General features: G+C 36.1%; 1 protein-coding gene across 1 annotated transcript in view; it reads right to left on the reverse strand.

The window, feature by feature from the left end:
* Positions 1-24392, reverse strand: part of AGBL4 (ATP/GTP binding protein like 4) — a 1461703-nt gene that overhangs the window by 737340 nt on the left and 699971 nt on the right. The gene's annotated exons all lie outside the window — the stretch shown is intronic.

Below are 24392 nucleotides of genomic sequence, written 5' to 3' on the forward strand. Positions count from 1 at the left end.
AGAATAGCTGGAGAGAAGAAAATATTTCAAGAGGTTACCACAGGCTAGCCTTTCTTTCCAGGGACAGTGAAAACAACAAAAACATCAAAATTCATGTATTATTTTATTCAACAAGTATTTACTGTGTGAGGTATTATATAGTATCAAGTGACAGTAATTTTATATACTTTTTTAAACATTGGAAATATTCTTCTATAACCATAAAAATAAATATTAACATCCTCATTTAATAAATGTAGACACTATGGCTCAGAGAGGTTACCTAACTTGATTGAAGTCATACTAGTAGATGACAGAATTGATACTTGAATTCAGGGGATAAACAGATGAGATGTCCATGATTTTTACTCTTGAGTTAATCACTAAGATTCCAAAATTCCATAACCCTAAACAAGTCTATTTTCCAATGGCAAAAAATAAATTTAATGGTAATTATTCAAGTCTTTAAAATTTTGTTTTATTAAAAAGAGAAAATCAAAACTATATCCTCTGGCCTCATGTTTAGGACTATAATAAAATTCTTTGTTCCATGAAATAAGCTTTTAGGGATAACTTGTGTTTTCCTTTCTCCTCAGAGACCAGCCATTTACCCCATCTCTAGGCCTTTTGGTTTCAGACCTCTCTTCTGTCATTAAATTAAGTCATGAAGAATGTCCAAGGCTGTTCCATTATTAATAACCTAGACTTGCCTTTTGTCAATTCAATTACCTCTCTCAGGGTCTTGGCTACTATCTGATTTAAGAAAATCAATATTGAGGGGACAAATGGCCTTTGAACCTCAGAGGGCATAATCCTCCCTTTTTTTTTTTTCTGAGATTCCAGTTGTCAGATCCATTTCCAGTGAACCTGGAAGCCATACTGCACTTTTAGGTTCTAGATTATTGATAAATACAGAAAGAAAGCTAATAAAGCATTGATGTAAATATGTGAAGCTGGAATAAAGAAATGAGAAATAAAGTGAAACATGTACTGATCATTAACATCCTACTGTGTGCCTAGGAAATTTCCCAGGTATTTTAAATATGCTACATTACTTGTTTACTCCATCTATAAACAAAAGTTGTTTATTTTAGTCCGATTTTAGATGTGAGGAAATTGACACTTAAACAAATTGGCTTGCCCTCCAAAAATCCCCAAACTATTGGTAGAGCTAGGACTTAAATCTTAGGTGTTTTGACCATAAAGATCATACCTTCTCTATAATATTACATGGAAACAGTAACATCATTTCTTACCATTCCCTGTTCAAGTATTTTTTATGTTTTCCAGCCATTTAGCAACATTGCTTGTGGTGGAGAGATTCAAAAGTATAAGAAAGCAGACAGTGCAGGAAACCCTGAATTTCCATATTTTGTACTTAAATATTAGTTTTTACTCAAAATGAATAAGAAGATGTGGCATCCATAAGATAATGGTAACCACAACAACAATAATAACAATTTCTGAGCGCACACTATGTACCATATTCTGAGTTAAACACTTCATTCACATTAGAACAATGTTTTATATATTAGAATAACCTAGTTGTAAATTAGAATCACTAGTATAGCTCTTAAAATGACAGATGCTTGGGCCCCACCCCAGAGATTCTGATATTTGATGCATTATCTCATTTGTTTTGAGGATAATGAATTTTTTGAGACAGGAACTATTAGTCACCTCTTGTTTACAGATGAGGGAGTGGTAATGTGATTAAGTAAACTAAAATCATATAACTAATAAGTAGCAGAGCTAGTATTTAAACCAAGTCTGTTGCCTCAGAGGAATAAGATTATAGACTTTTTAGCCAGATACACTTGGGATTGAATCCCAGTTCCCTACATGTTCTGTGAGTTTAGGAAAGGTAATTATTCTTTTTTATTGTTTTTGGACATTGATTGTTTACATCCAAAATTGAGATGGTGACAGTATCCTAACACAGTTGTTGTAAGAATCTGTAAGATTATATAAGTAAATTACCTGGCATATTGTATCTAGATCTAAACAGGTGTTCAATATTTATTGAGCGTTTCCCCTTCTCATCAATAAAGCCAGATCCTTTGGTACGTTACAATATCTTTCTTTCTTTCTTTTTATTTTTTCTTTAGATTTAAATTTTTAACCTGAGCTTCTTGTTTCAGTAATATGGTGCTCTATATCAGAACTCTGTAAATAGTGACCACAGTACACTGTTAGTCTAAGAGTAGGTATAACCTTCAAGGCAGTCATATGTGAGGAATGGAGTACTGCCCATCCTGACCAAGGGGCTCATGGTGCTACTGAAAATGTGAAAGCTCCATTCCAGGTATAGGCCAAAGAGTGGTCCAATGTGGGTAAAGGTATCATGAACAGCCTGAGTGCAGTCCTAAAGAGTGGCCTTGATTCTGTCTTGTCATATATGCAATACTTTTGTCCAATCATAAGTACATTTCCCACTCAATATTGTTCACGTTAGTTGCAGGGACTATTCTAATGGGATTACAACAAGCTAAAAAAGCTTATGAACAGCAATGAAAACCACTAACAAAATGAAGAGACAACCTCCAGAATGGGAGAAAATATTTGTAGACTATCCATCCTACATGGGGTTAATAAACAGAATATATAAGGAACTCAAACAACTCAATAGCAAACAAAAAAAAATTAAAAATGGGAAAAAGACCTGAATAGACATTTCTCAAAAGAAGACATACAAATGGACAATAGGTATATGAAAAAATTATCAACATCATTAATCATCAAAAAATGCAAATCAAAACCACAATGAGATATCATCTCACCGCAATTAGAATGACTATTATCAAAAAGACAAAAAATAAAATACATTGGTGAGGATGTAGAAAAAAAGGAACACTCATACATTGTTGGTGAGAATGGAAAGTAGTACAGGCATTATGGAATACTGTATACAAGTTCCTCAAAATACTAAAAAGAGAACTGCCATGTGATCTAGCAATCTCATCACTGGGCATTTATCCAAAGGAAAGGAAATCAGTACATCAAAGAGGTATCTGCACTCCCATGCTTACTGCAACGTTATTCACAATAGTCAGGATATGGAATCAACCTAAGTGTGGATCAATGGATGAATGGAAAGAAAATGGAATATTATTCAAAAATACATACACAATGAAATGTTATTCAAAAAAGGAATTAAGTCGTGTCATTTGCAGCAATGGAATGAAACTGGTGGTCACAACATTAAGTGAAACAATCCAGGCATAGAAAGATAAATATTGCATGTTTTCACTCAGATGTGGGAGCTAAAAAAGTAGATTTCATAGAGGTAGAGAATAGAATGCTGATTACCAGAGGCCAGTAAGGAAGTTGGAGGATTAAGAGAAGTTAATTAATGGGTACAAAAATACAGACGGATAGAAGGAATAAATTTTAGTATTTGATAGTACAGTAGGAAAATTATAGTTAATGACAATTTATTATATATTTCAAAATAGCTAGAACAGAATTATAATGTTCCCAACACAGAGAAAAGAGAAATGTTTGAGGGAGAGGACAAAATGGCTGACTAGACTCAAATAAGTGGAATGGCTCCCATGGAGGGACTAAGATGACTGGCAGGCTTTAAACAGATCTTCAGAGGGAAGGCACTGAGAGTGGATGGAGGAAAGACACAGAAGCTGGGCTGAAGGGAGAAAGAGCTTGGAACCCTGAACCACACACAGGAACTAATTTTTTTTTTTTTTTTTTTTTGAGACAGAACCTCATTCTGTTGCCAGGCTGGAGAGCAGTGGCGTGATCTCAGCTCACTGCAACCTCCACCTCCTGGGTTCAAGTGATTCTCCTGCCTCAGCCTCCTGAGTAGCTGGGACTACAGGTGTGTGTCACTATGTTTGGCTAATTTTTGTATTTTTAGTAGAGACAGGGTTTCACCATGTTGGCCAGGATGGTCTCGATCTCTTGACCACATGTCCACCTGCCTTGGCCTCCCAAAGTGCTGGGATTACAGGTGTGAGCCACTGCGACTAACACAGAACTCATTCTTGAACCACAACAGCTCTGGGGGAATGGAGTCACCCACTCTCACTACCAGCCTCTGGAACTCTGGCAGGAGAAGAACCCTTGACCACCATGGACAATTGAGGAGCAGGGAGAGCTGCTTTGAGAAGTGGTAGAAGTAGCAAGCCAGCTGATGTGGAGCTCACAGGGTTTGGTGCAGGGGCATCTGTAGTGGAGCACAGCCAGGGACCACCATCCCCCTAGGCTTGACTTGGTCCCATAAGAGATTTTATCACTAAGGGACCTGATCTTTGCAGGACAGTCTTCCATATCAGATGGGGCTGGTCCAACATGAGCACCCTGTTGTCTGCTGGCCATTCCTGGGTCCCCAGCCTGGCCACGTCTGCTTAGAGGACAGTCTTGGGTTCCCTGGGGCCCCAAACCATATCTTCTGTGTGAGCAGAACATGCCTGACTGGTGAAGAGCTCCAGTTAGGCAGTTACAATGGCCATGCACGAGCTGCACACTCCTTCCCCATACTGCAGCTTCCCCTCGGCCCAAGGCAACTCCCCACATCACTTTGCTGGTGTGTGTCTTCATGGGTGGATTTTGTTTTACTTGCCCTTCCACACACAAAAGTGTAGTGTGCTCCCTCTCCCTTGCTAATAGCCATTGCAAATGGAGGCTTGGCGGGCACAGAGCCAGCAAGCCCCACCCCTGCCAGTGCCCTACCCTTGCAGTAACACTGCTCAGAGCACAGTGGATCCTCTCACACCATTAGCAATTACTCTTGCTTGAGGGGCACAGAGAAGGCACCCAGACCTGTGCCAGCCAGAACCCCATCCCCAAGCCAACACCACCTCTAATGCAACCATGCACAGTCTCCAGCAGGGGCCCTGCCTCTTCAAAAACTTCATTGCCTTGCCACTGCAGTGAATGCCTGCAGGGAAGCAGGCACCCCTGCATCTGCCAGCACTCTGCTGCAGCTGCTGTACCTCACTTCCCCCAGCACAGTGAACTGCAAACCTTGAGCAGCTAGAGAACAAAGTTGGGGCCCAATACAAGTCCCCCAGAGTTAGAGCACACAGTCCAGGAGTTGGGAGCTGAATGGTGGCTCTCTAAAATCTACCAGAAACGAAGCCAGTTGGCTAAATCCACCTTATACCACAAGCCCTCAAGGTCATCAAACAGGATAAAAAAAAAATCCCAAAGGTCAACAACCTCAAAGACTGCAGGATACAAAGATGAGAAAGAATCAGTGCAATAACACTGAAAACTCAAAAAAGCCACTGTGTCTTCTTTCCTCCAAATGACCACATCACCTTTCCAGCAAGCATTCAAAACTGGACTGAGATGGCTGAAATGACAGAAATAGCATTCAGAATATGGATAGGAATGAAGATCATTGAGCTAAAGGAGTACATTGAAACCCAACAAAAGGAAAATAAAAATCACAGTAAAATAATTCAGGAGCTGACAGACAAAATAACCAGTATAGAAAACAACATAACTGATCTGATAGAGCAGAAAAACACACTACAAGAATTTCATAATGCAATTGCAAGTATTAATAGCAGAACAGACCAAGCAGAGGAAGGAGTCTCAGAGCCTGAAGACTGGCTTTCTGAAATAAGACAGGCAGACAAGAATAGAGAAAAAAGAATGAAAAGGAATAAACAAAACCTCCAAGAAACATGGGATTATGTAAAGATATCAAATCTACAACTGACTGGTTGTCCCTGAAAAAGATAGGGAGAATGGAACCAACTTGGATAAATTATTTTAGGATATCATCAATGAGAACTTCCACAACTTATCTAGAGAGACCAACATTCAAATTTAGGAAATGTAGAGAACTCCAGTAAGATACTTCACAAGAAGATCATCTCAAGACACATAGTCATCAGATTCTCCAGGGTTAAAATGAAAGAAAAATGTTAAAGGCAGCTAGAGAGAAAGGTCAGGTAACCTACAAATGGAAGTCCATCAGACTAACAGCAGAACTCTCACCCAAAATCCTACAAGACAAAAGAGATTTAGAGCCAATATTCAACATTATTAAATAAAAGAAATTTCAACCCAGAATTTCATATCTGACCAAAGTAAGCTTATAAGTGAAAAAGAAATAAGATCCTTTTCAGACAAACAAATGCTGAGGAAATTTGGTACCACCAGACCTGCCTTATGAGAGCTCCTGAAGGAAGCACTAAATATGGAAAGAAAAAACTATTACTAGCCATGACAAAAACACTCTGAAATACACAGGCCAGTGACACTACCAAGCAACCACATAAACAAGTCCACAAAACAACCAGCTAACATCATGATGGCAGGATCAAATCCATACATATCGATACTAACTTTAAATGTAAATGAGCTAAAAGCCCCAATTAAAAGACTCAGAGTGGCAAGCTGGATAAAGAACTGAAACCCAGTGGTATGCTGTCTTCAAGAGACCCATCTCACAAGCAATGACACACATAGGCTTAAAATAAAGAAATGGACAAAAATCTACCAAGCAAACAAAAAACAGAAAAAAGCAGAAGTTGCAATCCTAGTTTCTGAAAAAACAGACTTTAAACCAACAAAGGTCAAAATGACAAAGAAGGGCATTACATATGGTAAAAGGTTCGATTCAACAAGAAGATCTAACTATCCTAAATATATATGCACCCAACACAGGGTGTTATGTCCCTATGCACATAAGATAGAAAATCTAGAGGAAATGGATAAATTCCTGGACACATATACCCACCCAAGGCCGAACCAGGAAGAAATTAAATCCCCGAATAGACAAATAACGAGTTCTAAAATTGAGGCAGTAATACATAGCCTACCAACCAAAAAAAGCTGAAGACCAGATGGATTCACAGCTGAATTCTAGCAGATGTACAAAGAACTGTTGCCATTACTACTGAAACTATTCCAAAAAACTGAGGAGGAAAGAATCCTCCCTAACTCATTCTATGAGGCTGGCATCATCCCTATACCAAAACCTGGCAGAGACAAAAAAAAAAAAAAAAAAAGAAAGAAAGAAAAATCAGGGCAATATCCTTGATGAACGCTGATGCAAAAATCCTCAACGAAATACTGGCAGAGAGAATCCAGGAGCACATCAAAAAACTTATCCACCACAATCAAGTAGGGCTTATCCCTAAGATGCAAGGTTGGTTCAACATACACAAATCAATAAATGTGATTCATCACATAAACTGAACTAATATAAAAACCACATGATTATTTCAAAAGATGCAGAAAAGGCTTTTGATAAAATTAAACATCACTTCATGTTAAAAACTCTCAATAAACTAGGTTTTGAAGGAACATACCTCAAAATAATAAGAATCATCTATGACAAACCCACAGCCAACATAAATATTGAATGGGCAAAAGCTGGAAGCATTTCCCTTGAAAATCGGCTGAAGACAAGGATGCCCTCTCTCACCAATCCTATTCAACATAGTATTGTAAAACCTGGCCAGGGCAATCAGGCAAGAGAAAGAAATAAAGGGCATCCAAATAGAAGAAGAAAGAGTCCATCTATCTGTGTTTCCAGATGGCATGATCCTCTCATCTCAGCCCCATCATCTCAGCCCAAAAGTTTCTTAAGCTAATAAACAACTCCAGTAAAGTCTTAGGATACAAAATCAAAGTGTAAAAATCACTAGCATTCCTATACCACAAAACAATTAATCCATAAGCCAAATCAGGAATGTAATCCCATTTACAATTGCTACAAAAAGAGTAAAATACCTAGGAATACAGCTAACAAGGGAGGTGAAAGATCCCTACAAGAAGAACTACAAAACACTGCTCAAAGAAATAAAAAATGACATGAACAAATGGAAAAACATTCCATGTTCATGGATAGGAAGAATTAATATTGTTAAAATGGCCATTCTGCCCAAACCAATTTATGGGTTCAATGCTATTCCTATTAAACTACCACTGAGATTCTTCACAGAACTAGAAAAAAACCATTTTAAAATTCCTGTGGAACCAAAAAGACCCCAAATAGCCAAGATAATCCTAAGCAAAATGAACAAAGCTGGAGGAATCATGCTGCCCGACTTCAAACTATACTACATGGCTACAGTAATCAAAATAGCATGGTACTGGTACAAAAACAGACACATAGATCAATGGAACAGAATAAAGAACCCAGAAACAAAGCTGCATACCTAAAACTATCTGATCTTCAACAAACCTGACAAAAACCAGCAGTGGGGAAAGGATTACTTATTAAATAAATGGTGCTGGAACAACTGGCCAGCATATATAGAAGATTGAAGTTGGACCCCTTCCTTACACCATCTACAAAAATTAACTCAAGATGGATTAAAGACTTAAATGTAAAACTGAAAACTATAAAAACCCTGGAAGACAACCTAGATAATACCATTAAGGACATAGTTACAGTAAAAGATTTCATGGCAAAGATGTCAAAAGCAACTACAATAAAAGCAAAAGTTGATAAATGGCATCTAATTAAACTAAAGAGCTTCTAAAAGCAAAATAAACTATCAGTAGAGTAAACAGATAACCTACACAGTGGGAGAAAAAAATTTGCAAACTATCAGTCTGGACAATGGTCTAATATCCAGCATCTATAAGGAATGTAAATAAATTTATAAGAAAAAAACAACCCCATTAAAAAGTGGGCAAAAGACAAGATTAGACGCTTTTCAAAAGAAGACATACATGTGGCCAAAAATCATGGAAAAAAGCTCAGCATCACTAATCATTAGAGAAATGCAAGTCAAAACCACAATGAGACACCATTTCACACCAGTCAGAATGGCTATCATTAAAATGTCAAAAAATAGATAATGGCAAGGTTGTGGAGAAAAAGAAATGAGCATACACTGTTGGTGGGAGTATAAATTAGTTCAACCATTTTGGAAGACAGTGTGGCAATTCCTCAAAAACCTAAAGACAGAAATGTCATTTGACCCAGCAATCCCTTTACTGGGTATATATTCAAAGGAATATAAATCATTCTGCTATAAAGGTACATGCATGCATGTGTTCACTGCAGCACTGTTCAAACAGCAGAGACATGGAATCAAACTAAATGCCCATCAATGATAGAGTGGATAAAGCAAATTTCATACACATATACCATGGAATACTACACAGCCATAAAAAGAATAAGATCATGTATTTTGCAGGGACATGGTTGGAGCTGGAGACCATTTTCCTTAACAAACTAAAGTAGGAACAGAAAACCAAATATTGCATGTTCTCACTTATAAGTGGGAGCTCAGTGATAACACATGGTCACACAGAAGGGAACAACACACACTAGGGCCTATGGGAGAGTAAAAAGTGGGAGGATGGAAATCGGGAAAAATAACTAATGGGTACTAGGCTTCATATCTGAGTGACGAAGTAATCTGTGCAGCAAACCCCCATGACACAGGTTTACTTATGTAACAAACTTGCACATCTATCCATGAACTTAAAAGTTAAAAAAACACAAAAAATTATAACACATTTTTTAAAACAGATAAATGTTTGAGGTAATGTATATCCTAATTACCCTGATTAGATCATTATACATTCTATACATATATCGAAACATCACATGCACACCCAAAATATGTACAACTGTAATATATCAATTAAAAAATTATATAAAATTCAAAAAGGCATTTATCGATACAAAGTCAATACTTAAAAATCAATTGTATATCTATATACTAACAGTAAACAATTAGAAAATAAAATTTTATTGTGATACCAATTATGATAGTATCAAATATCAGATACCTATAAATAAATGTAATCAAAAGTGCAAGACTTCAAAATGCAAAACTATAAAACACTGTTGAGACAAATCAGAGTGTTAAGTAAATGGAAAAATCTATCATAGTCATAGATCAAAGATTCATTATTAAAATCTATGTAATTCACTAAAAACCCATTGGAAGTGTCTGTGTCTATGTGTGTTTATGCATGTAAAAGTTGATAAGTTAATTAGAATATTTATATAGGAGTGCAGAAGGCCAAGAAAAGCAGCAACAGACTTTTAGATAGCAAGACTTACTGTAATGTTATAGTAATTAAAACAATTTAGTTTACATTGCTATGGATCTGTATAGCTAGACCGATGGATCACAAGAAACAGCCTGGGAATAGACTCAATACACATCAAAAACAATATCATAGATCAGATGAAAATTTGAACTATCGATGAACGGTCCTGGATCAATGGGCCATCCATATGGAACAAACCAAGCTGGATCTCTACCTCGCACCAAATACAGAAATAAAACCCAAATAGATTAGGAAATAAAATGCACAAAGCAAAACACAGCAGATTAGTTTATGGACTCAAAGTATGTACAGCTTTTTTTTTTTTTTTTTTTTTTTTTACAAAAAGCACTAGAAGCATTAACTATGAAGGAAAAGATAGACATATTTGAGTATTTTACAAAAAAATACTATGGGCTGGGCGCGGTGGCTCACGCTTGTAATCCCAGCACTTTGGGAGGCCGAGGCGGGCGGATCGCGAGGTCAGGAGATCGAGACCACAGTGAAACCCCGTCTCTACTAAAAATACAAAAAAATTAGCCGGGCGTGGTGGCGGGCGCCTGTAGTCCCAGCTACTCGGAGAGGCTGAGGCAGGAGAATGGCATGAACCTGGGAGGCGGAGATTGCAGTGAGCCGAGATTGCGCCACTGCACTCCAGCCTGGGCGACAGATCGAGACTCTGTCTCAAAAAAAAAAAAAAAAAAAAAAAAAAACACAAAAAAAATACTATGTAAAACGATACCACAGAAAAATGAAAATGAAAGCCAATGATTGAAAAAAAAATAGAGTAACCCTCACAATGGGTTAATATGCAAATTAATTATAAAGAACTATTATAAATCAAAATATAAAAGACCAACAATACAATAGACAATAGGCCAAGTACATAATCAGACAAGATATAGAAGGAGGAATGTAAAGGTTTGTAAATTAAATATATGAATAGATGATTACTCCACTAGCAGTTGAGGAAATATAAATTAAGAAAATAATGAAATTTCTTATCCATCATATCAGCAAAAAAGTAAATCTAATATCAAGTGTTAGCAAATCTAATATCAAGTATTGGTAATTAAGAAAGAACAATGATTTTGAACATTGCTGGTAAGCATGTAAAATAGAAGAGCCTCTTTAGAGGGGTTCCTGACAATAAAGATGTTTATAACCTATAACCTAGCAATTCCACTTCTATGTGTTCTCCTTAAACAAATTTTGCACATTGTATAAGGAGACATATACAGGGTCGTTCACTGTATCACTATTTATTTATAATAGTAAAACAAAAAAGTAACTAAAACCACTTAATTTAAAAAACTGGATAAATTGTGGTTCATTAGTACAAAATACCGTTGAGCATTTAAAATGAATGCATTAGAGTGACATTTATCAACATAGAGAACTTCCAAAAACTATGTTTAATGAAAATGGCAAGCATTTAACACAAAACAGTAGTATATTTGTATACTTATATATAATACAAGTATAATAAAAATACAAAATTATACATGGTAATAATAATTTTAGAAATTTGGTAACTTCTGATAGAAAGAAAGAGGTAAGGAGAGAGGAGGTTAGCTATGTCCATAATGACTTATTTATCAAAATCAATAAAAGCAAGCAGGATCTGAAAGATGACAAAATGTTAATATCTCCTTCATTTTATTGAGTGTTTTTATATTATTTTATGTATATATGAAATTTCCTTAATTTAAAATTTAAAAATTTAAATAACTTTAATTCATTTGAAACTTTAGTGTCAAATATGAAGTAGTAGAATAATGTAGTTTTTTTCCAAATGGTTAGCAAGTTGTGCCAATATCATTTATTGAATAAGTCATTCCTTTCTAATTTTAAATGCTACCATTTCCATATAATAAATTTTTATATGCTTGGGTTTATCTTTGGACTTCAATTTCTGTTCCACTGATGTCTATGTTTATCCTAATGACAGCCTCCCATAATTTTTTTTTTTTTTTTTGAGACGGAGTCTCACTCTGTCACCCAGGCTGGAGTGCAGTGGTGCTATCGTGGCTCACTGCAACCTCTTCCTCCCAGGTGCAAGCAATTCTCCTGCCTCAGCCTCCCAAGTAGCTGGGACTACAGTCGCACATCACCATGCCCGGCTAATTTTTGTATTTTAGTAGAGATGGGGTTTCTCCGTGTCGCCCAGGCTGGTCTCGAACTCCTGAGTTCAGGCAATCCGCCTGCCTTGGCCTCCCAAAGTGCTGGGATTATAGGCGTGAGCTACCACGCCCGGCCCTCCCAAGAATTTTGATAATTGTAGTTTCATGCTATGTTTCAATTTATATTATGGCAAATCTCTAGTGAATGTTTTCCTTTTAAGATTTATTTGGTTTCAATCACACTCAGTGACCTTTTCTTATCTTTTATGGTTATTTTCTTTCATAATTCATTTTGTTTATGCTTCCTTACTATGTTTTAAAATTTTTTGTTATACAACATTTCCTTAAAATATTTTCAAGTTTTTCCTTCTTTATTTAGTAATTTCCATATCATTCATCCTAGTTTTATATTACAAATGGTTATATTTAAACTTCAAAATGAATTTGAGTCCATAACTTACGTATGAGTAGATTTTATTATGAATGATGTCAGTAACTCCTTTGAGACTAACGCTTGGCACTTAACCTCCTCTGATAATACAGAAGGTTTATAACTCAGTGGGGAAAAGCTGTTTGGAGTACGTCTGATAACATGTTCTAATCATATGGCACCATGTACAAAGGTTGGTGTGAAATGGGCAGAATTACACAGGAGTTTAGGATGAATCTGCCTTGGTGTCATGACATATCAAAGGTTATATAGATAATATGGTATGGGGCTGAGTTGGGGATAAAATCTAGATCTCTATTTGTTCAACCAATCAGCTCCTTTACTTCGGAGCCATATTCCCAGTTTTTATATTACCTATTGGGAGTGCAACCTGATTCCCAGCATCGTGGAAAGAAATGCTGGAGTTTCAAGCCTACTTCTTACTATGTGATTTATCATCTTTCTGAGCCTGTTCTTTGTAGGGAGGAAAATCATACCAATCTGGTAGAGTTCTTAGAATTAAATATAATTGCCCAGACAATGTGTTCAGGGAACAATAAAAGACTACATATATATGTATATAACGTACATATATATGTACATGAACCTATACATCTATATACATTGCATACAATTCATTGATATGTTGCATATATATGTATAGCTTCATGTACATATATATGAATATGTACATGTGTATAGACACATATGTATACATATATGTGCATATATGTATGTAAGGATATATAGAGATAGATCATATGTATGATTAAGCTAAGTCTCCTGCCCATGAAGAACCAAAAAGTTGCCACCTAAAGTCTTCAAAAAATGCTGAACAATCCTGGGCCTCATATATCAAAAGCATGGAGTCTGGATAATCACTATGTGAAAAATGAATCCTTATCTATTATAAGTCGACGTTGAAGAGTCACAGGGAACCAACAAAGTTTGTTAATTAGCTGCACCTGTGTCTTGTTAACTGGAAATTGTCAGAATCTTCACACAGATATTGCAGTCTGACAGAGATGGTAAAAAAAAAAATGGCTTGCAGATTGCACATTAGAAGATTCTTCTCCCTCACTGAAAACTTGTGAGAAGGCAGCCAAAAGAGGTAAAAGGGGAATGGAGCAAAACATTCTCATCAAGGGGAGTTTAGCATATCAAACAAGGGCATTTGCAACATGACAGAAAGAAGAAAAAGATCTTTCAGGGAGACTCTTTCTTCTCCCTACTCAAAATAAATATTCACCAACATACAGACAAAAATAAAGCCTCTCTTTTCCTCAGTCTGACAGCATTTCCTACATAGAATTTTGTTCTAAATTTTAGCACTAATTCAAAACATATTCATTTAATCATAATTTTAATATTTATTAAATAAACAGTTATGGGTTTCCTACTCTGCTATGTGCTGAGATTATATAAATTAATAAGACTGGGCCCTTTGCCCTTAAGTGAGGAAAATAAACCTGTAAAACACACACACACACACACACACACAGACATACACACACACACGCTAAGGTAGAGTCTGTAGCCAGCCTAAGGGAAGGAGAGGTGAATTTTTACTGAGGAATAAGGACTGGCCAGGCAGGAGAGAACACATGGAAGACATTTCAGTCAGAGGGAGCAACAAGAACAAAGGCTAAGTGGTAATTCTGGGGCTGGGTAGGACAAGAGATCAGACTGTGTCATTAAGACATATGAGCATGTTAAAAAGGGAAGGACCTGGTGGGAAATAACTTTCACTGAAAGCAATATGAAGGGCCTATTGAAGGGTTTTAATTGTAGGTGTGAAAGGTTCAGATCTGTGTTTCAGAAAAAGCACCTAAGGCTGCACTGAATGACTGTTCCAGGGTTTATACTGGTCTCTGTAGAGTCAGCTGAATAAGTAAATGCTCTATTCTGAGGAAACTCACACTGTTATGGAGAAAACAAGCAAGTAAACAAGTTATTGCAAACCCAGTGTCATCAATGCAAAAATAGAAGAATATGTCAAGAACTCTTGGAGCTTTGGGTATAGTGCACAGAGGACAGTGATCACATCTGCCTGAATGGGAAGAGTATACTTTCTTTTGAGCCACTTCCCAAAAGATGATGTGCAGTTCTGAGTCAAATCACTTTGAAATTAGTACCATAGTGCATTTCCCCTCCTAGTTGTGGCTATGTATGGTTTGTAAGATGACTGAGATCAGGGCCAAATCCTTCACATCTTTTGTAACTGCAAAGTAGGTACTGACAGGGCTGAAGTCAGAATGTATGTATTAGTCTGTTTTCACACTGCTGATAAAGACATACCCAAGGCCAGGCACAGTGGCTCACGCCTATAATCCCAGCACTTTGGGAGGCCAAAGCGGGCAGATCATGAGGTCAGGAGGTTGAGACCATTCTGGCTAACACAGTGAAACCCTGTCTCTACTAAAAATACAAAAAATTAGCCGGGCATGGTGGCACACGCCTGTAGTCCAAGCTACTCGGGAAGCTGAGGCAGGAGAATCACTGGAACCCGGGAGGTGGAAGTTGCAGTGAGCTGAGATCACACCACTGCACTTCAGCCTGGGCAACAGAGCAAGACTCCGTCTCAAAAAAAAAAAAAAAAAAAAAAAGACATACCCAAGACTGGGTAATTTATAAAGAAAAAGAGGTTTAATGGACTCACAGTTCCACATGGCTGGGAGGCCTCACAATCATGGTGGAAGGCAAAAGGCACATCTTACACAGCAGCAGGCAAGACAGAATGAGAGCCAAGAGAAAGGGGCAACTCCTTATAAAAACCATCAGATCTCATGAGACTTATTCACTACCACAAGAACAGTATGGGGGAAACCACCCCGATGATTCAATTATTTCCCACCAGGTCCTTCCCATAACACATGGGAATTATGAGAGCTACAATTCAAGACGAGATTTGAGTGGGGACACAGCCAAACCATATCAGTGTATATTAAATAAAATCTGATTTAATAGGCTTTCTTTAAACCTATTATTTATTAAACAGGTTCTCCTCCCTGGGTGATGGGAAAATGAAGGATAATAAATAGAAAACCAGCCGAGTGGATGGCTTCAATCCTAGGCCAACCTATAATGCACCCCATGAATGAATTTCTACCTATACTCACTTCATGTTTCCCCTGCACAGAAGTGCTACAGAGTTAATAGGACAGATGAAATAACAGGTATATACGTCTGTTTTTTTTAATGGGCTACTCATCAGGCACAGGGGAAGAAGCTATAGGTTTTCTCAGTGCTTCTGAAATTCTCAAACAGGAATGCATAGGTTTCAAAACTCAGGCAAAACCAAAATTCCTTTCCTTTTTTTTTTTAAACACACACACACACACACACACATACACAAACACAAGATCTCACTCTATTGCACAGGCTGGAGTGCCATGGTGTGATCATAGCTCATGCAGCTTTGAACTCCTGGGCTCAAGTGATCCTCCTGCCTCAGATTCCCAAGTAACTGGAATTATAAGTACAAGCACAGTGCTTTGCCTTCCTTTTAAAAATTTCTTCAGTACATCCCTTGAGGGGGCCTTTCTACCTGCTGCATGATTTCTCACACTGATACCCACTTCTGGCTTCTATTAGGTATATACTTCTATTGGCTTTTGTTATCATTTTATAATAAAATGAGGAAGGATTTGAGTCCTAGATTACCTTGCTTAACGGTGGCACAGCCTTTTCTTGATGAGACATTTAATGATAGTCTATTTTCTTATAAATGCATACAAATCATATGTGCTAGACTGAAAATTGTTCGGAACTATTCTGCTTACTCTGTATCCATATTCTTTATACTATGATTTTGCTGCTCCTCCCATCCAAAGGTGACCCCTTTGAATTTGGGCTGATCTTGTGATTGGTTTTGCCCAATAAAAACTGGTAAAATGATGGTATAGCAGCTTTAAGCCAAGACTTCAAGAAGCTTTGTGTAGTGCCATATTCTCTTTGAAATCCTACTATCAGCATTTGATCAAATCTAGGATAGGGTGACAGTGGATGAGACCACATTGACTAAAGCGCAATGATTCCAACTGAATCCATTGTAGACCAACATATAGACAGTTGACTTCCAAACATATGAGAGCACCCAGACAAGATCGGCAGATTAATCTATAGTTGATCACTAATACAGAAAAACCATCTGGTTGGCCCATGGACTTATGAGCATTAATAAATGTTTCCTGTCTTAAGCCACTGGTTTTTGGTGTGCTTTGTTATTGAAAGAAATCAAAATATTTTATCCAAAAATATATTTCTTTGACATATTTTGAGACGGCTGTTCAAAGAGCCAACAGATAGAAATAACCCTGTAAAGCTGTATTTTGTGTGGGAAATCTGTGTCTGTAGAGAATTTGAATTGATACAACCAGGCCTTTCCTTGCTCAGATCCAGAAAAGGTTAACTGAGAGTCTGACACCTTTAAAGATCTGATAATAACATTTACCATCTATTCTCTGTGATGGCTACTACCTGTGAGGTTTCATTTACATAAAAGACCATGTTGTTAGTCAAGTCCCCTCTTCTTCCTCTCCCATAAGCTGTCTTGCCACCATGTCCTGATTTACCACCATAACCTGTTTTGGCCATGCTCTGAGCTCCCATTCTTCCTATAAGCTCAAGGTGGTATATAAGGTTCTGCATCCCACTGGGGGTTAGGGTAATCATTCTGTGATTTTTCCTCTATGTACATGTTAATAAATTTATAATCCTTTTCTCTGATTAATCTGCCTTTTGTGAGTTGATTTTTCAAAGAAGCTTTAGAGAGTGAAAGGGAAGTTTTCCTTTAATCCCTACAATTTTGGCACTGTGAGCAGAATACCAAAACGCCATTCTTCTTGAACCTGCAGTTAAGGGAACATAGGACCTCATAAACTGATGAAAGAATAAGAATTTCTTAACAGCCAGGCTCCAACCTCTCTCTGTGCAATCTGGTCAAGCAGATGGTAAAAATCACTGTTTGTCTCTTTTTCCTCTGCAAAATTTTGATTAACGGGAGAAAAGGATTTCTGTGACTAGTCTCGGGGATAGTGACTCTGGTGTACTTTTTGGTGCTTTCTGGCATGAATATTCATATTGTTTGGTCTCTCTTCTCCCAGAAATAGTTTTTCCTTGTCCTTGTTTTTCTGTACTGTTCTGTCATAAAGAGGGGTAGTGAGTGAGATTTCCTCTCATCTTGTTTTATGTCCTTGAAAGCTTCCTTGTGACCAAGTAGGAGCTCTCTCTCTTGGTTTCCACCATCTGGGGGGCATGATTTTCAGGTCATGTCAGGTGGCCAGTCTCAAATTGGCTGGGTACCCAAATACGCTGTTTATTCCAAGCGTGTTAAGCTCTCAGGGGGATATATTTTTTTCCTCAACCTTTGTTGCTTGGTTAGTTCTGGGAAAGTCTAATCCTAGGAGGCTCTACATGGTGTTACAAATTAACAGGTCTGTCACTGGTGGCTCCTCACAAATTCATGGGTTACATAAACACTAACCTCAACTGTCTGTGACAAGATCCTTTTGCCTATTCCTGGGAGTAAAATTTTTTGTGGGGTGGGGGATCTTTAGGATTGCCTCTTCTATTCTCTTTCTAGAAAACACCTATTTTTCTAAACCTAGAAAATTACATCCTGGGCTTTCCACAAAGAAGTCATTAGACTGAGTCACTACTGGAATAAGTACATCATTGGAAATTCTAATTATCAATGGCAAAAAGATAGGTCCTTTAAATTTGACTCCTGAATTTTAAAAAAGGAGAGATTTCTTATTCAAAACAATTGATGAGAATATCAAACTAAAATAAAAACATAATAGTGCCATGATTAGTCTTAAAATTCTCTTGACAAAATTAAAGAACAAAAATCTAAACTAAAATAAAGTTAAAGTCCTTTGAAAGCTCAAACTGCCAACTGTGGGTTTCCTATGGGATTCGCAATGAAGGCTACTCCACCTTGTAGTCTAGTAAAAATTCCACACTTTTACTGCCATGGCCTAGGTTCAATTCTTAGTCAGAGAACCAGTCTCTTTCAGTTGATATTTATGTAACTTTTGATTTTTGAAGGTAACTATTTATTAATCCTGTCCTTCCATGAGCAGCTTTTGATTTCTTATATTCTTCCATCTATGGGGACACATGGGACTTTTGGGACTTTGTGTATAGATGGTCAGTTAAGAAGCTGAGACCCCAGAAAATATGGCCAGACAGGCGTGGGTTGTACACCACTTGCACATAAAACTTTCCTTTCTGTAAACGCTCTTTGGGGTGGTTCTAGATCTTACGAGGTAGAAGGGTACTTTCGATTTAAAAAAAAAATTCAAAAGCCAGAAATTTCAGCTGTTTGTCCTGGCTAAAATCTGATAATAAGATATTTCAAAGCGTTGTGTTTTCTCTAAGAGCTCCACAGTTCAAAGTCAACTCAATTAAAAGATAGCGCGCACACACACACACACACACACACACGTACATATATATATCTAAAATACTTTTGACGTTCTCTCTTTTCCGATTCTGTTTTTAGGTTTCTTAGTTGACTAAAACCCTTTTTAAATTATGTATTTGGTCTGTCTGTTCACTTCCTTTCTTACAAAATATTCTACCATTTACTTTTATTCCTGCCTACCCCTCCTTCTTCTGCATCTTTGGTACCACATAAAAAATCTAAAAGAGATTTCCAATGACTCAGACCTCTTAAAAAATGCAGAAAAAGGTACCCCTTCACCCCATTTGTGGGGCCTTCTATTTTCCTTGTAGTTTCAAGAGTCATGGAAATGATACTCTCAGGTCTAAAACTCTGCTGTCTTTTATAATACATTATTTCATCTCTTTGGCTTTTGAGGGTACCAAAAGTTACCTCATGCTGTGACAGAAAACATGGCCTTTGTGTGTACAATGGATGTCAGGTCACTGGTGAGAACTACAGTTTTGGAAGTGGCTGGCAGTGGTACAATGAATGTTACTTGGTACATTGTCACAATAATGTTATTACTACAGGAGGCCACTCATTTCTTTGTGCACTTAGTTTTAAAAACATGCAGTTTAAATACTTAGAAAACTGTCTTTATAACGGAGTAAAATATAAAACTGTTGTGTAGCCCAGTTCCATGGTGTTTCCCTCTTTTTGGAGACCCAGGATTCAGTGTAAAAATAAAATCCTTGATTTTAAAAAATCTAAATTCTCTGCCTTCTAGCTGTGTCTGCTTTTCATCTATCTAAATTATTAGGCTCTAAACATGACAAATGCTAATAATTTAAATTACTGGGCCATGTTCCTTAATGGGCTCCACCCTGAGCACAGTGGTCCAATTAAAAAACAAAGACTAAATTAAAAATTACTTATCTAAATAAAATTAGCCTTCTTATAAAATCCAGTGGTAAATTCCTATGATTTTGTTACCTTGACAAATGTTTTTAATCTTCTTTTGTCTAACACACCTAAACTTTTTATTTAAAAAGTTAAAATTGTCTCTGTACTTTACATAAACATTTACTACCCTGTTTTCTGTAAATCTCAGTAAGGGGCTTTGGCCATATGTGACAGATAAACATTAACATTTTCCATTTAAAAAGACACAGTTTAAATCCAGCTATCCTTTTATACTAGTGACTTATACCAATCTCAAAACTAAAATTTTAAAATAAAAACTGTAAAGTCTTTATGTCTGTCTATATACACACATGTGTATATGTCTGTTTATATACTGTCTATCTGATACCATTGACTTATAAATAAATACTCATTAATTAACCAGCCTAATACTTGTCAAGTTCATATAATTTTAATAATCTATAGTAAATAATCTAAAAATGGTTAGTAAAATAAAATACATCTTAAGAATTTAGTTTACACATTTTTCCTGGGTATATTAGTCAGACGAGTTTATGATGTCTCTACTGGATGTTTTAAAGTTATAAATGTGTTACTTCCATAATATTTTCAAATACTTAATTTGTCTGCGAGCTTATGTCTTCAAATGTGAGCCTTTAAATCCTAAGGTCTAGAGAAGTGGCTATGGCAAGGCTGGGGACCCTCCTCAGCAGTATTCTCACAGGCCCAGAGCAGTGCCTCCTGGCCATGATGGAAAAAGTTAGATCCACCAGACATTGCCTTCATTACTCTAACTTTGGTCATTGGCTCTAAATCTGGCACATGATTAAAATTACCCACTTCCTAGCTTTTTCACCAAAAAATAAGGGTTACTGAGAGTTAACATTATAAGTAATATACATAATAATTAAAACTACTAAATATAAAATAGTCTATATACAAAGCATATTAAAAATAAAAACATTTTTATAAAAGAATATAAACGTGGTTTTTGTTAAAAAATAATTTTGTCTAGTTTATAAATTTTTATGTTACTTTCAATAAAAAAACTAAATATAAAAAATTTAAAAATTATAAGAGGTTATACAAGAGTTTATAAAAATCTTTTGTGTATATTCAAAACTCATTAAAATTAAATTTGTTTATAAGATTTTATTAAAATTAAATTTAATATTAATAATATAATATGAAGGAAAAATCTAATTTTCTATTTTAAGTAGCATTTTCATACAATATTAAAAAGATTTTTGTTTACTTTTTTTTATTTTATTTTTATTTTTTGAGATGCAGTCTCTCTCTGTCACCCAGGCTGGAGTGCAGTGGTGCGATCTTGGCTCACTGCAAGCTCTGCCTCCCAGTTCACGCCATTCTCCTGCCTCAGCCTCCTGAGTAGCTGGGACTACAGGCACATGCCACCACGCCCTGCTGATTTTTTGTTTTGTTTTTTTTTTAGTAGAGACGGGGTTTCACTGTGTTAGCCAGGATGGTCTCTATCTCCTGACCTCGTGATCCCCCTGCCTCGGCCTCCCAAAGTGCTGGGATTACAGGCATGAGCCACCGCGCCCAGCCAATTTTTGTTTACTTTTAAATAAATGGCCCAAAAAAGAGAAAAGAGAGACAGATTTAGTTTGCCTCATGCTGTCTTTACTAGGTCTTTTGATTATTTGGGAAACAGCCTCTTCTCTGTTAATAAAGTTGTTGCTGCTTAAAGTGTCTGAATTATCACTTTGGCTAAATGAAGCTTTTACAGTGACCTGTGCTCCTATTTTGATATCAACTGTTTTAAACCTTTGATATTTGACACACTTCTCACAGTCATATTTCAAATTCTAAATTCAGTCTTTAGACCTGAAATTAACTTTTCATCTATTAAGGCCCAAGAGAGTCCAAGAGAGATATCTTGGAATTATATAGTATGTTATAATCATACAAAAAATTGTCAAATAAAAAATGATATTTAACTTTTTTTGAGTTGTACTTGTAAAAATGTATTATCAATATGTGTTCTAAAATTGTATGAGATTACTAACATACTGATGTGTTTTGGTATATGTTAACAGTAACAATTATGATTATTATGTCAAATTGTATGCCATAGAAATAACAAAATCTCATTGTCAATTGTTATGATTATTCTAAGACTTTTTAAATCCACAGAAAAATTATTGTTTTACTTTCATTCTTCCTAAAAAGTAATTTATAATCAGGTACAGTACAAAATTTGCTTATTTTTCAAAGAAATTCATAATATGGACCTTGACAAGTACTCTTAAATACATGCTTCTGATAACTTTAGAAATCATACTACTGGACTAGGTAAAAAATTCCAGGACTCTAATTAAAAAGCTAATACATTCATGACTATTACTAGCTCAACATCAAGCAGAACAAGAGTTAATTCATGGGGCTAAACTGATAAAGGACTCAAATGATTTTTATAACTTTTTAATTTAAAACATTGCTGATTCCTTTTATGTTTTGTTTTCCAGCATTAAGAAAACTTTTTTGAACTATTTAGAGCTTGTAATAATTGGGTAAAGTATATATTTGTGAACAAAATTAAAACATTTACCTTTCTCACATAATTTCTCTAGAATTTAAAAATTATTTGTGAGTATTCTTAATTAATGACAGCACAGTTATTTACATTAGTTCCATAAGAATCTGTTTTCTTTTGTCACAGGACATAATTAATGACACTAGTTATTTTACCAAGACTTTGAGTGGAATGATATATTTTCAGATATGGCTAAACTACTCTGAGAAGTTGAGATTAACTTCACAGAGCTAATAAAAAGCTCTTGAAAAAGAGTGGCCTGATGCCTTATCTGCATGGTTTCTTTATAAGGTTCTAGACCTGTGGAAAATAAAATATATCACTTTCTGACAGACCCATGCACCCCAAGATTTTGGGGCCTCAAAAAGAGAGAAGTTCACCAGTTTGTACAGTTATTACAGGCACACTCTGATGACAAATCCTTGGCTTGGTTTCTTAGCCTCAAGGCTTTTAAAAGTCTAATCTGAGATTCCTTATTAAAAAGTTCCAACTAAGTCAACTTTAAAAGAGCCTATATAGCCAATCACTATTGCTACTACACTTTATAAAATAGTCATGCCAAGAATAATAAGACTAAAACTTACTTTTAATTTCATAACTAAATTAGTCCCATTATAATTTAACCTTAGTAAAAATGGGAACGAGAGAGAGAAAAAATGTTTCAGAAAAAACCTATAGTATACCTGTTATTACATTCTAGCCTTGCCCATAGTTTTTGAGTTTTTATTGTTTTCCTATAATTTACATTGTATCCTAAATTCTTTCTTGACTACAAGTCTCCAATTTTTTTCAAGTTATTCTCTGATTTTTCTCAATTAAAATCACTAAAAATTAAAATTACTTTTCTTAAAGCCCTATAAACTAAAGTTAAACAACTTGATATAAACTTTGGGGAGAATCACCACAATAACATATATTACCAGTCATTATACCTGCTGATGTGTAAACTACTCTGGAAAGCTCACTTGAACATCTTGGTCAAACTATAACCCAGAAAAATCTGTTAGATTGCCACTGCAATCTGAAGATATTTCAAAGTCAAATCTGGTCTGTAGACCACTCCAGACATTAACTTTCACTTTCTTTTGTTTCTATAGAAATGTCTCTTATTATAGATATTCTCTTACATTTTATATACACATATATATATTCACACACCCATATATATATGACTAGCTCATCTACAATATCACCTCCTAGAAGGAGATTCAATTATTTAACCAAACTAATCTATTATCATGACTAAGAGACTGATTTAAAAAGCCATAAGATGATATATTTAAATTTACTCTTTTCTGCTTATTCCAGTTTGTTTTCTCCCGCTCCTTTTCCTAACTGTACCTAACAATCTCTAACCCAAAACTGTCCAAAACTATCAACTTGACTTTAAATTGTGGAACTTTTCAAAGTTTCAAAGTAGAGTCTCAAGGATATCAAAATATTTTATCCCAAAATATATTTATTTGTCATATTTTGAGATGGCTGTTCAGAGACCCAACAAATAGAAATGACCCTATAAAGCTGTCTTTTGTATAGGCAATTTGTGTCTGTAGAGAATCTGCATTGATACCATTGATACAGCCAGGCCTTCCCTTGCTCAGATCTAGAAACATTAACTGAGAGTCTGACACCTTTAACGGTCTGATAGAAACATGTACCATCTATTCTCTCTGAGAGCTCCTACCTGTGAGGTTCCATTTACATAAAAGACCATCTTTGCTAGTCAAGCCTCCTCTTCTTTCCCTCCCATAGCCTGTCTTGCCACCGTGACCGGATTTACCACCATAACCTGCTCTGGTCATGCACTGAGCCCCCATTCTTTCTAAAACCTCAAGGTGGTTTATAAGGTTCTGCAACCCATTGGGGGTTGGGGTAATCATTCTCTGATTTTCCCCATGTACACATTAATAAATTTGTATGTCTTTTATTAATCTGCCTTTTGTGTGTTGATTTTTCAGCTAAACTTCAGGGGGCAAAGAATGAGTTCTCCCTTGG

This window comes from Nomascus leucogenys, chromosome 12 (genome assembly GCF_006542625.1).
Source record: "Nomascus leucogenys isolate Asia chromosome 12, Asia_NLE_v1, whole genome shotgun sequence".
Classification (NCBI taxonomy): Eukaryota; Metazoa; Chordata; class Mammalia; order Primates; family Hylobatidae; genus Nomascus; species Nomascus leucogenys.